The 13,392-nt window shown below is 35.4% G+C and overlaps 1 pseudogene; it reads left to right on the top strand.

Annotated features, from left to right (window-relative positions):
- Positions 1 to 10,183: 10,183 nt before the first annotated feature.
- On the top strand, positions 10,184 to 11,353 carry LOC137744645 (protein MIZU-KUSSEI 1 pseudogene; annotated as a pseudogene).
- Positions 11,354 to 13,392: the final 2,039 nt, after the last annotated feature.

Genomic DNA, 13,392 nt, shown 5'->3' with positions numbered 1-13,392 from the left:
ATCGTGACCATTGGATCAACAACCACCCTACACACACACTTTGTACACATGTTCTTGTGTTATTTGTCACATGAAATTCGTGTTTACAGAGGCTAAGGAACATTGTTTGATGTTGGGTATGCATATGATTCATTTAGTAGATATAGAAGGCAGGAGAATGAAGAGGGTCTTCTGCTGCCTCCATTGAAGAAAACCACTTAAAAGGGAAGAAAATATAGTATAAATGTGAATTGTAGATATAAATCTAATTGGCACAATCACAATGAATTACATGCTAAAATCAAGAGTAGCTTTCCATACAGATATTTGAAGGGCATAATAGGCAATACAATAGAAAGAATATTATCAAGCGCCATTCACTATTTCGGACAGTATTTATGGTTCTACCTTTTTCTTAGCAACTGGTCTTCATGGTGTGATCAGAACTCGTTGATAGGAAATGAGAGAGAAACAAAGCAATGCCAAGAGCTCCATCAATTCGTTGATCCTGAATTTGGAATCATCGTAATGAGGCGGATATGGGCTATGTTAACCTCCTAACAGGCAAAAAGAATTAAGACAATCCCTTGTAACATCAACTTGATCCATAGAAGCTCCAGAAAAAAGACCTTAGCACAAGCACTAGGCAAGTAAACTACTTTTAAATCAATAATTTTATCACGCTTTGAAAGGAATGTATCCGACCTAAACACAAAGAACTATAGGCAGAGCTGTTAACCTAGTAAAAAGTGTGAGGAGGAAGACTTTGAACGAGGGCGACTTATAACTATGTTTGTCCCAGGGATGTTCTTATCATGTTCTTGCTGAAAAGAAAAGCTAAATTCCTTTATTTGATGTTGATTCATCCACATTTCCATCCTTTGTAGAGGAAGGCTAATTACTTTTGCTAGATGGGAGCTGTATGAGAGGTAACGTCTATGTAGGGCTCCGTGAGAATGGCGATAGGGGTCGGGGTTTTGGTTCCCTACAATAGATTAGTAGTATTGGGTTTATTTAACTTTTCTAAATTTGGAAAAACATTATCTAGAACTTGCCCAACTAGCTTTTAAAAGCAAGTCCACCCGTTTTAGGGAGGCAAGGGCAAGGCAATGAAATTGCTCTTACTATTCACACTAAATAGTAATTGTCTTAGTTCAAGTCCACTCGTTTGACAGTAGGAAGAGCAGCAATGGTGATTACTATTCACAAATATTATATATATATATATATATATTTATGTTTCTTGGCCTTGTCCTCCACATGCCATTATTGCCTTAGATTTGTAAGTTTCCTTAAGTGCGAATTTTGTAAGTTTGTTTAAGAGTGAGCTTTGTAAGTAGAATCTCGTAAAAAACTGACAAATATACGAGATTGTAGCAAAAATAAATATTGAGTTGTGGTGTGCGAAGTGAAGAAGATTGTTGGGTATTTATAAAAAATAATAATAAAATTTGAGTATGATTTTGATATTTTTACCGTTGAATTTTTTTACCCAAAAAAAAGTTATAAGCCCAAAACAAAAGAAAAAAAAAAGGAAAAACCCTAACAACTTGCGATCGCCGCTGCCATTAGAAGGACACTAACTAACCCGAACCAGCGACACCAACAATCCCCTCAATCTAGCCAAATAGAGCCTCGAAGCGGGCGAAAAGAAGACTCCGACATCCTCCAAAAAGTACCACATAGATCAGCACCACAAACAGAAAGAAGCTTGTAGGAAGCAACTTGCAAACTATAGCATATGAGTACGAGATTCAAGAGTTTTAGGTCCGTTGTGTTAATTCAATTTGTATACAGAAGTCGTATTGAAAGAGGAAAGCTAGTCATTGTTGAAATTGATTATGTTATAGCATTGAAGTTGAATTCTCACTAAACAAGGAAACACAGCCAGTTTCCTATGTGGATTTTAATAGGGAACTTATATGTTTTGGCAAGGGCTGTATTTTTATATATGGTCTCTGCACTCACATACATTCTGCTCATTCTTGAACTTAAACCTATTGTGAGTCGAGCATTTTGTTTTCTGCAGGAGAGGAAAAGGTTCACTAACGTTTTGGTTTCATGGCTTCGAGTGTTGGTGCTTCTGCAAGTTAGTTTCATCTTGGTTATCCTATTTAATTGTGATTCATGATCAAATATTGCATATATGTTTTACAAGCTTATGATTGTTGTTTAAAATTCTCACTAATTAACAAGCATGCATAAGAACAATTACAATTAGATTAACATGCATGAAAATAAAATTACAGGCAGAAGCAACATAAACAACGTGCAACAAATCCTTCTTCAAAATCTTTTGTCCTATGGTTGATATATCAATTTGTTTTTAAGACTAACAAAAAATAGTTTAGACGCTATACTTTTGGCTCTAGCCTTGAAGCCAAATGAACAACTACACCAACTTTTTCCTCCTCACTCCACCTTGCTTTCCAAGAGAAGTAGTGTTTTTTCTTTTTTTTTTTTTTTTTTTTTTTTTTTTTTTTTTTTTGAGTACATTGATATTTTTATACTAGAGGGAGGGGGAGTTTGGCTAAACCACACAATGGGCAACCTAACTTAGTATCAAATTCATTATCCACGAGATTCGAACCTAAGACCTCTCACTTTCAAGTGAAGAAGAAATCCACTAGACAGTAGTACTGAGTGGCAAAAGAAGTAGTGCTTTTAATATTTTCTCTTACACTTCACTTACACCATCACTTGAGCACTTGACTTTTAATTTTGGGAAGCTGTTATTAGTACTCGTAAAATCTCAACATGTACTCCTTTAAGTTTTAGATTATCATTTCTCATTTTCTCAATCATTTCTTAGTTTCTTAATGTGATTTCCGATTTTAGCCCGTATTGCTTTTATTGCCCTAGAATCTTGACAAACCGAATTAATATAATTTTGATGACACGAACTTCATTCTTATTTTTTTTGCTGAAGAATTTTGATGAAATTTACAATGTTAACATGGAAGAAATGTCATATTATTCATTGTATGATTGAATTTCTTTGTTACTATGTCAGATTTACAATGCTCGTTGATGATCTTTGCTTTGCTATTGTCTCATAGCAAATATGAAAAAATAAAATAAAATATAACTAAAATCCCGACACTTTTTTCTTTGTTCAGCAAAATCAATCCCGAATCTAAATCAAACAATCCCACCAATTTATATTTATGTCAAAAAAATTATATTTAATGAGGTTTTAAAGATTATACGGACATTAAAAGCAATGGAAGGGTAAAATTAATAACTACACTAAGAAAATGAGAATAGATAAATAAAATATGTAAAAGGAACGTAAATTGAAAATTTGGAAGTGTCAATAACAGCTTCCTAATTTTATTTTGGAAGATGAAATAAAAAATCTACTCCATTAACCCTGGGAAAAACAGGCTATTGGGTTGGGCCTTTTGGGCTTCCTTTCTACGTAAGTCACTAAGTGACGTAATCTACACCAAGTGGGCTTGACCCTAGTGGATCCAGTTGAACCGGAAACTAATTCGAGGCCCAATTTGGACCTTAAATTGTTTAACGAGGTCATGAATTTTGACTTCTCAAATTGTTTAACGAACTAAAAATACTTTTGATTCACCCTCTTATTGATGATAAATACCTTGAGGGATCTCACATATTATGAATGACACCTAACCGTATGCAATAGTCCCAAAATTGATATCGAACGTATTTGGAAACCTATACAATTGCAATCATCTTGCAACACACAACACTCTCAATCACTTTACTAGGGCATGGTTAATAATGTCAAACCCTAATGTGATCTTACTTGTTTACATGAATCTGTTAAAGCGATTGAAAGTTATACTCCATCATGCTCAGTACCCCGGTCGAGGATTTATTTTTCATGTTGTAGAGTATTTTGATTCCTTTATAAAGTAAACTAGAGATCCTTCGTTGTGCATCACATTTGATCATGAATAGTTCAATGTCCTGATACGTACACTCGATAACTTGTTAGAATGTAATGTATGTCACAAAGTTATATTGTTATCCACACGACAACTATAATGTCTCATGTATGAGGATCAATTTACATTCTTGCAATTAAGAGTCATTTGCTGGACATGTATACTAACTTTATGCAAGTACCTGAGTTGCTCGCGTTCAGTGAACTTGATCTCTAGCTGTCTCAGCAGATCACTGCTGATAGCTTGAGACTTAGCCATGTGTACCGTATCATACAATTGGCAAACATAATGTGCACTAGTCTTTTCAGATTATAAATATTCACTTTATAATTCAACAACCAAAATGAGTGTTTAGGATAATCACATATGAAGAGGGTCTCTATAACTTTAGTTACCTCTTACATATGCATTTAAACGTTATCCACACTCATTATTTGTAATATATGCCCTTAATCAGTTTATCAACATTTTGTTGCTTTTATGGCATACATTTAACACCAGTATCTCATTCATGGCTCTTCATTAAAAGTCATTTTACTTGTGGTGCAAGTCTTAAATATATATATCAAATCTAACTAAGCAACAACTCTTCTATTGCCAGGGCCAATAGTAGCAAGCCTACAACATTACAACTCATTAAAAGATCCTGAGGCTTCCTTGTCGCCTCAAGTGGCACTTTGGAAAATCTAAGAGACCGACTATATATCGCAGGGCCATTTTCTCGCCAACATGTAGGCTTTTTATACAGCCTGGTATAGGATTTGTAGGAAAGTTAAGTCAATATACACAGTGTTTTAAGTGTCCCTTTCTAGATTAGTTTAGCAACCATTCAAATTCAATTTCAAATTTGCACACATGTTTTCCCTTCTACTCCTTACATTTTCTTCTTAAATCTATTGCAATAACTTCTTCAGAACATATGCATAGCATGTGTGACATTTTCTAGTGTTGATATGTTGATATAACAAAGCAATGTACCCCAATTTTTGCACATACCTCTTTCAAGAAAATGATTCTCAAACATACATAGTTAAGTTTGTGCTAATGTTGTTGGTGTCAAAACGTAGATAGAGCCCGACTAGGTTCAACGCATATTTGCCTTGAGTGTCGCTTTCGATCTTGGTGCTGCACAATGGCTTGAGAGAAAGAGAGAAAAGGCCTACCAATGTTGGAGGTTGCCAACATATAGAGTGTGTTTGGATTTGTGTTAGGTTTGCATGTAAATCTAACTTCTTAACCAAATGATTATGCATTGAATGAGATTATAGTTTAATTAAGTCCTTTTTTATGCCTCGAGCAAACAAGGACTTGACATCCAGTGCAAAATAAGTGTTTGCCTAAGTTGTAAGAAAAAAAGTAGGAGGAATTGAATTGAGGAGGAGTTGGAATGAGAAGTTAGAATCAGATTCCTGTTAAAACTGTTTACTTAAATGTTCTAGAATTGGAATAGAATTCCATAAAGCTATTTACTAATTCAGCAGAATCAAAATATAAATCAGTATGATTACTAAAATGCCCTTGTCCCAAATCAAATATTTTATATACATTTTTGTTTAATAAAATTTGATATAATATGTAATAGTAAGAAAAAAAATTAAATTGTTTTTTTATTTCATAGACACATTAAAATGCTTTTGTTTATTTATTTATTTTTTAAAATTTAAGTATTTACTTTAATATTTAAATTTTCTCGCTCAAGTTGTAGTCTCTTCTTTTCGGCATATGCATGGAGTTGTGCATAATGTGAATGAGCATGGAGTTGTGCACAATGTGAATGAGTATGAAAAAAAAAAAAAAAGGGGAAGGAGTTGTGCATAATTAAACTAGGGTCAATGGGTTTATAAAGGATAGTCTTAGAAATAAAAAAAAGCGAGGGCATAAAGGGAACAAAAGTGTCATTCTGATTGCCCAATCAATCAGGAATTGAATTACCACCTATATCTAGGGAGTCCAATTCCACCGATACAAGGAATTGAATTCCAAAATTTGTGTGGGCCCCACTTCTTTTTTGATTCCTCCATGTTTAATAAAGATTGGAATACTCCGTAATCGGAATTCAATTCCACAATTTCATTCCGATTACGAATACGTAAACACGCCCTCAATGTAATCATTTCATGATGGAATCACGATTACAAATGTTTACAAAAGAGATTCAAGGATGATGAGCAGATCTACATAACTCGAAAGTAAATAGACTTAAAAATGTAAAGAAAACAATTTACTCCAACAAGGAGGCCGTGAAAGGCAGAATAATTCTAGAAGAGTCCATCAATATCATTGATATCTTTTGACCTGAAACTTTTATTCTCTGCTACCATGTAGTATGATTCGGTTGACAAAAATTCCAACCAACCCAGATAACCTCTTTAAGCCAATGCTTTCTATTCAATCCAATATGGGATCGTAGGTTGAGTTTGCTTTGAGGAAAGCTTGTGGTTGTAGTTGAACAGCTGAGAGATTTGTTGAAGAGCAATTGGTTTCTGCTAAAGAGCAATTGGGTTTGAAAAATCATTTGAGGTTTGTATAGTGGTAGAGATTGGATTTGAAGAAGGTCAAGAAGGTCATTGGCCTGAAGACCTCTAGCTCTATTTATACGCAGCTGGGGAGGAGCATCCTCAATCATATTGCTGAGCTGGAGTAAGAGTAGGTCGGTCTTTTGACGTTGACAATAACTGCAATTCATGGTTGATGGCCTTGTTCTGAAATACATAGCACTCGTATGTTCCTGCGATAAAATCCTCCTGTATGGTAACGAGTTTACTGTCTTTTAAGAAGACAAGATATTTTCAGATCTGGTAGTCCACGTGATAGATGCGCTTCGGGAAGGAACGAGTCCGAGCCCTTGAGCAGTTCCGACATGGTGAAAAAATGTCATTCCAACTTCTAAGAAGTTAGCCTAAGTTTGGCTTTGAAGTAGATGGGCCAGTATCACTGTGTCGCATGACTTTGAGTATAAAAATAAATTAGCCCCGGAACATGCTTTACTTTATGCCTGCAATTAATGTAATGACATATTATACATATAAAAGTGAATTGGACAAGTTATGTCTTCTTCTGACGCTGATTATGTAGACATTGAACTCTTTGTGACGAACTTCCAGCTCTAAAAAATTGTTAGGCTACCAATATATAGGTCATGAGTCGTGGGGCAACCATTGCCAGTTTGGAACCGTCATACATATTTTAATTGGTCAATATAATTAATTATAGTAATGATGATAATTGAAAAAACGCATGTATTGAGGGAGAAATACTTGATATGAAGTATTGTTTGGCTTCCAAATTGATGGGGACATTGTGGCCTCTCACACAACATATATAATTTGGATTCGACTTTTATCATGCTCGTCACCCTCAGGTCGGTCACTTTCTTGCAGTAAAAAACTACCATCTCATCCGCACCCTTTTGTAATGCTTATCATAGATTCATATGTATCATGCTCCTGAAAACTGGAGTTTACATAAGGGGAAAAGAAATGGAGGTTTCAACATAGGTAATACTATAGAAAACATCTATTTAATCATATGACATGATTATTAATGATTGAATTATTATTTAAATTTTGATTAACTCGTTTATTTCTTATAGCTGACATAATCCCTCATTTGCAAAATATAGTCTAAAAAAGTTAGTGTACTTAACATTACTACGGTTTAGTGGTATTCTTCTTTACTTGTAAGTGAGAGGTCTTAGATTCGATTTTCGCTAAAAACGAATTTGAACCACATTATTGTAGCTCATCGTGAGATTTAGCTTACTTGCCTACACTTTTAGTATATATAATATTGTTTGTTCAAAAAGCAAATTAAAAAAAAAAAAACATTATTATCTGAGAAATGCTAACGAGAATATCTAAAAAGTGGAACTCTCCACGAACTTTCTACCCTCTCATATTTTTTGTACAATTCTGTACCAAAATATGAAAATATTATACAAAAATAATAAGATAACAAAAAGCCAAGAGAATACCACTTTGAAAAAACCTCCTTAACATTTCTCTTATTTTTTTAGCATATAGAAGATAACTTTCTTTTTTAGTTGTTTACATTATTTTTAGAGGGTGGTTCTCTGTTGTTTTCGAACTTTTGCTGAAACCGATTGCTTTTATTGATTCTAGTGCATGCTGAAGTGGTGGTTAGGGTGTTTACGTCGTTCGACGACCATGCATGTTTATATTTTAGTGCTCGGATTTGGTAAAAGTTTTCGTCTTTTCTTTATTTTTGTTTTTATATTCAAATGGGAGGTGAAATGGAAGATGATATGATATAATCTCATTTTTTTTTTTTTACTAAATAGAAGTGATAATTAAGAGTGCGAAATCGTTAGGTAACCTGATACTTTTAGGTTAAAGAGTTGGTTTTCTGTTTTTTGGTCAGAGGTTGAAGAATTTTTCTAATATTATCGCCGTCAGTTAATTAGGACAGTATGCTTATTTCTTCGCACTAAAGTTCAAAAAAAAATAATTTAGTAAAAATGTTAATGAAACAAATTACTATTCATTTAAACTAAGGACCGAAGTAAAAATAAAATAACATAATTATACTCAACACACCGGCCTCTCTGCAACCACCTATAACTCAATAGCGTAGAATCACCTCCAGACCTCCACGTTTCTTCACAGTGCTTGGTTGACTCACTCATCCCCAATGCATTTTACTACACAAATCCTCTTTTAGTTGTAAGTTGAGGTTCATTAATACACATACTCTGCTATTCCTACTTATAATTTTACAAAGAATAAAGTTTTGTTTGGGTGTAGAAAATTAGATTGGAATGAGTAAGACATTGTTAAAGGAAGAAATGAAAATATTGTTTCCAACTTGAAGAAAACTTATTTATTCCTGTCCTTCCTAAAACGGTAAGATTTTCTGTTTAATTTTTTTATTATTAAAGGGAAAGAGTTCAAAACTATTACAATAATTTAAGAAATGAAAAGTTTTAGACTTGAGATGCATGAGTAAAAACTCAACACTCTATCCACTAAGATATTGAACCATATACCAAAAATTATAAAGATCAGAAGAAAAAAGTTTCCTTCATATGCCTAATCCCTCAAAATGAAAAGTGACCTATACCAAATGACACTTAAATGCATAATAAACTTTTGTGGTTTAAAGACTGTCCCATGAACCTGGGCCACTACGTCTTCGTTAAAAGAAATAAAGGAATTAACTCGATAAGTTTAGATAATGTTCCATCACTTAACCATTTTTTATTTTTATTTTAAGAAACTAATCATATCTTAACCACTTATTCTTCATGATTTTAATCTAATCGGTAAACATATAAGCATAAAATCATGAAATGTAATATACATGATGACCATGAAATGATCGAATTCGACCAAGAAAAGATTGTATACAGCACTCAAATTCCAGTATCAAATTTGGGTTGTTGTTAGGATATTTAGTGTTGTTCCACAGTTTGAGATCTTGTATAGGCTTATAAAATGATAAACTTTTCTTTATTGCATCATTGTTAATTGATTTTAAGTTGAAACTTCAATTTTTTAATCGCTTTCTATGAAAACAAAAAAAAAAAAAAACTTGTCGTAAATTGATTATATATTAAAAAAAAAAATGAATCGATCAATATATATTTTGAAACAAACGAAAGGAATAGGGGAAACTTGATATAAGATGTCTTATCTTTATTCATGTCCAAATACTGGCAGTTGTTCTCATCTAAAGGGAGTCATGAAGATTTGAAGATTTTTTTTTTTAACAAACGATATTATCTACAATAATGAGGAGGGGTGAACTTAGCCTTACAATGTGCTAGTAATATTGTGGTTCAAATTCGCCTTGAGCGAAAATCGAACCTAAAATCTCTCACTTACAATTAAAGAAGAATTCGACTCTACTGTTGTACTAAGTGGCGAAGATTTGGAGACCTATTAATTGATCTACCAACTGCTTCAACCTGGAGGTGGGATGTCCATAACCTCAACTTCCTTCAATTGCAACAAATAATTGTGAACAAAGAAAAATGATATAAACTAGTTAATAAACAAATTGAGAAAAAATAAATTATTTTCTAACTTTTTATATAAAAAAGCAGGTAGCTGAAGGTAGTGTGGCTGTGACATATATAATGTGGTGGTTTGTAGGTCCACATGAGGCATTAAGCACACGCTATAAAAAATAAAAAAAAAGTCCAGGATGCGATCATCATCACCACAAGCCTCCACCGTCTCCCTTTATATTGGCCACCTCCGGACACTATCATCACTTGTCGGCCAATATTCTCCCTCCCTCCCTCCCTCCCTCCCTCCCTCTCTCTCTCTCAAAAGAACACCACGCCCCCACTCTTTCTCAGCAAATTAGGATTAATATTCATCACTAAAACCATACTTCAAACGATTAGAAAATACAAGCTTGCAAAACCATACAAACTATTTTTTATCATATCAAATTGTTGATTTTTAGTGCCACCATGAAACACCAAGACCTCAACATTCACAGAAGCACCAGTACTACTTCCATATCTAGAAGTACTTCAAGAAAGATCATCCAATCCAACCACTTCAGATCTTCATCATCAACTTTCCCACTTAACCATCTTCAAAACGACGACGTCCCCAACAACCTTTTGGTTCCGAAACACCACTCGCCAGTCTCCTTCCACCACCTCTCCAAAACCCAAACAAAACTCACCTCAATCATCCGCTCTTTCCTCAGCTTCCTCTCCTTCCCCACCATTATCCCAACATGCAAGTGGCTTGCCATCCCCTCCAACCTCTTCGTCCCTCCCTCCCTTGGCCGAAAAGTCACCGGCACGCTCTTCGGAAACCGCCGTGGCCACGTCAGCTTCGCCGTCCAGCTGGACCCCCAGTCGGAGCCTGTTTTGCTTCTCGAGCTTGCCATGTCAACGTCTTCACTCGTTAAAGAGATGTCTTCCGGGCTCGTGCGCATTGCTCTCGAGTCTGAAAAGCAACAGGGCTCCGGCCGTGCAGGTATGCATGGTCGGAAGCTGTTTCAGGAACCTTCATGGACTATGTATTGTAACGGGAGGAAGTGTGGGTATGCGGCGTCTCGCACATGCGGGGAGTCAGACTGGCACGTGCTGAGCACTGTTCGAAGCGTGTCGGTCGGAGCCGGCGTGATTCCAGTGGTGGACGACGGAAAAAAAGGTGGCCCGTCTGAAGGAGAGTTGCTTTATATGAGAGCTAGGTTTGAAAGAGTCGTGGGAAGCCGTGACTCGGAGGCCTTTTACATGTTGAACCCTGAGGGTAATGGAGGTCCTGAACTCAGTATCTTTTTACTCAGAATATGAAAGTGAAGAAAAATAAAAGGAAAAGAAATTAAATTGTAGGTGAGAGAGATGTAGTTTTTAGGTGATTTAATCGCAAGTTGCAGAAGTGAATGCTAGCTTAGGTACTTTTATGTAATTTACAGCTTTGAAAATGTAAGAACATGTGATTTTATATCTTATTAATTATCTTCATATATACCGTTGATATAGATACTCTTGGACTTGATATCATTCACATGATATATATGCATTAAAAAAAGCTGGTGGTGGCTAGCTAATTTTCTCTCTAGTCTTAGCTGTTAATTTAAATCAGATAATCAAATAAAGAGATGAACTTTTATGTCTGTATGTTTCTGTGGGTTCAGTGCGTGCGTGCATGTATGTTTTGTATCAAAAAGAACATAGTATTGCATTACTAATTGTTTAATGAACAAAGTATTGCATGACTAATTGGCACGCTTGTCGTTTTGCACTTCTAATATCACATCGAAATCCATGATATCCAAATGAATAAGAGAGAAAATTTTCATTGTGACAAGAACACGGATGGTACACCACGTGTTTTTATATAAGTGAAATTTTACTTTTTAAGTTATTAACTTTTTAACAACATATCTCACAATTTGTATAATAACACGTAGTGTACCACTCTCCTGTTACATTGAAAAATCTCTCCGAATAAGATTCGTTGGCATCATTTCATACATCCTTGGTACTCTCATTGGACATAACACACTTCCCATCTAGGTATTGCGATTCCCAGGTTATACCCAATAAAAGTAGAGCACAATTGGGTCTTTTGAGCAAACAAATGGGATATGACCGAGTGGGTAGCACCCGGATCAATTAAGATTCTAGCAAGGTGGGCGAGAATGTTCAACATATCCATGATCGAGTCAGGTTTGTTTTGTGCATCCTTGATGGTGATGTTGTTGAGTGCCGACACGACTGGGGGTCTGGTATCCTCCCATGCAGCTTCCTCTATTCCCTTGATTATATGGTTACCTTTGCCTTGGTTTCCTCGACCATGGTTAGCTCAACTTGTTTGTCTACCTTGTCCGCCATTGTTGGATGCTACATCAGTAGTTTGATATTGTCCATCACCATACGGATGTGCACTGCCACCCTAGTGTTATGGATAGCTTCCCTGATATTGTGTGACCTTAACTGGATTCTGATAAGTACCTCTTGAATGTGGAAATGGGAATTGCCAATAGATTTACCTCTTGATTGGGGTGTACTTGGGTTAGAACTCTCCTGAAGGATCCAAAAACTGATGGAGCATACCAGCTGGGCTGGCAGCAATGGCATAACAATAACGAGATAAGTTAGTGAACTTCCAATGGTGATCTGCCTTCCCCTGTTTCAAGTTCATAAACTCATCCATTTTCCTTGCCTTCGAAAGCAAGTACTTATTCTTGAATGCTACTGGAAACTACTCCAACATCTTGTTAATCTCCCAAAATCTGGTTCTTGTCATACTTGCACGATGAGCTTACTGTCTCTCGTAGAAACCATACAATTGTCAAAACTCATTGTTCAACTAAAAAGTTTCCCTGTCTTTGCATGGTGTGGAATGTATTTTGAACATGCTAAGCAAAGCCTTATTACAACTAGTGAGAGTGCGCGGTGCGGAAGAACCCTTATTATAAATGCATGCAATTTCAGAGCACGGATAAAAGTGCAGTAAAAGGTAAGGATATTCTCATCCTGTGCAGGATAGATATTGTAGACATCGAAATTTCAGCAAAACAAATGTTCACCAACGCATTAAAGTTTTGACATGTCAGGGCATACATGGCATACGCCACGTGTCGTACAAATTGTACACATGGCATGTGACTCAACAAAATAGGAAGAAATACCCTTGGATGATTAAACAAGTTTTTTTCTTCTCAATTTGGGAAATGACAAGGTAAGCACATTTCAATCCATTGAGGATCAAAACAAGTTTTTCTTCTCATGTTGGGCAATGACAATGCAAGCACACTTCAATCCATTACGGATCAAAGCAAGTTTTTTCTCATTTGGGCAATGACAAAGCATACACATTTCAAGTTTAAAATGGTGTTAAGTGGAAAATTAGGCCATAAGTTAGACCACTTCAAGTTTAAAATGGTATTAAGTGGGAAATTAAGCCATAAGTTACACCACTTCAATTTCAATATTGCATTAAGTGGGAAAATTAGGCAATGGTGCTTGGAAAGAAAAAAAATATTTTGTGGTGGTGATTCA

The sequence above is a fragment of the Pyrus communis genome, chromosome 12 (genome assembly GCF_041283825.1).
Source record: "Pyrus communis isolate YQ-2024b chromosome 12, ASM4128382v1, whole genome shotgun sequence".
In the NCBI taxonomy this organism is placed as follows: Eukaryota; Viridiplantae; Streptophyta; class Magnoliopsida; order Rosales; family Rosaceae; genus Pyrus; species Pyrus communis.
This window is presented reverse-complemented; position numbering and strand designations above follow the sequence as displayed.